The sequence below is a fragment of the Argopecten irradians genome, chromosome 10, assembly GCF_041381155.1.
Source record: "Argopecten irradians isolate NY chromosome 10, Ai_NY, whole genome shotgun sequence".
NCBI classification, from domain to species: domain Eukaryota; kingdom Metazoa; phylum Mollusca; class Bivalvia; order Pectinida; family Pectinidae; genus Argopecten; species Argopecten irradians.
Genome location: NC_091143.1, coordinates 15876612 through 15878344, shown reverse-complemented (window position 1 = coordinate 15878344; position 1733 = coordinate 15876612).

The window sequence follows — 1733 nt, the reverse complement described above, 5'->3', positions numbered from 1 at the left end:
TTTCTGAAATATATGAGAAAGGAATTATCATCAATCCAGTTTAGTTTGTACCACAGATGCAGCGCGAGGCCGTTGTATCCTGTCAGCATTGCTGCCACTGTATATTGATCCAGTACGAGGCGACATCGGCGATGCCATACTTCTCATCCCCGTCACATTGAAATAGTAAGAACGAAAGGGAAATATTTGTCTCCATAAAAACTAATCATATTGATAGAATACGATTAATAGGGTCTAATATGGCGTTTCATTTCCTTATTTAACAAACGCCGCGTACGCCATTTTCAGCCGTGGAGATATTGGTTTCCCATGGAAACATTGTCTAGTGACCGTACGGCGTCAGGCTACACACGGCTGTGTAACTCACTAGATAGTGAATGCATTCCTAGCCAATTTATATAAGATCTTTATAAAGTCATTAAATACCCTGTTCAGATTGGCCTAATGCTTGTCCCTAAAGAAAACGTTAATTTACTACAATACAGTATGTACACATCCTTATTTACCAATTCACAAGGTGGTAAATGAGAATTTCTGCTTGTAAAACATAAATCATATTGTAATTTACACTTGACATGTTAAGATACACTCAGAAAATATTCATAACAGGAAGCATGCATGGGCAGTCATTTTCTCTGAAATCCTAATCAACAAAAGGAAATATTGAGATTACAGTATACTCGCAGGACAAAATGACGACATACGGACGACAAACGACAAGAGGGGAAATGCTGCACCTGCATGTTCCTTGATATAATAACACAACATATTCATATGCCCTTAGTATTTCTTGCAATCGTTAAATCTGTCAGATAATTTAATGTATTTGGTATACGTATTAACAGACAACGCGTGAGCTTTACGTTTGGTACGAGGTTTACGTGTTCTTGTGTGCTTTTATGACAAACACGAAAGGTGAGTTATGCTTCACAACCTCTTCATAAACATTAAACTTTTTTTCAACATAACTAAATGTCTGAGGAAATTTTAAAAAGCCATGTTTGGGGATGACGCAATCTTCTTAATTTTTTGTTTTCAATCTGACTGGGCCTGAACTAAAAACAAATCTGTAACCTACGATTCTCTCATAGGTAAACATTATAGTAGTAAAGGAAAGTTCTTTTAAGATGATCCACCGCTGACGAATGGTATTTTTTCTCTATCTAAAAAAGAAGCAGACGAATAAGTTTTTTCTTCAGTTACGAAAGTTAGTTACTTTAAACTATTACCATCATGTTCCTATATGATAATTAATTGTGTCACGAAAAAATCCATCTCACTATGTCCTATTTGGGATGAAGTAATGATTTCGCATGTACCAAAGGCAAAATAAATCATTTTATAAGTATTTTTGTCTTAATTGGACAAAAAGTCCAGCATCAAAGTGAAGCACCTTTTTCTTACTATCTAAGTGAAGGAATTTTGTGAAACAGGTGACTGGAATGGATGGTGAAAACTATCATTTGTGTTTTGGAGCTATACTGGACAGAGATACTTTTCACCCTAAATCTCCCTACATCATGCATCTCCCATCTTCTTTAAACGTGATTATCATACTAACCTTTCCCTTACTCCGATTCATTAAGTATTTCTATTTAACCTAGATTGTCTTTTTAATGAAGTTGAAATGCTTTCAGCACGTACCTGATTTATTAGGTTTATGTAAAAATAAATTCACTGTAAACCAGCTTATTTTCGTGTATTACTAAATTATGCATATTTCACGGATGGCA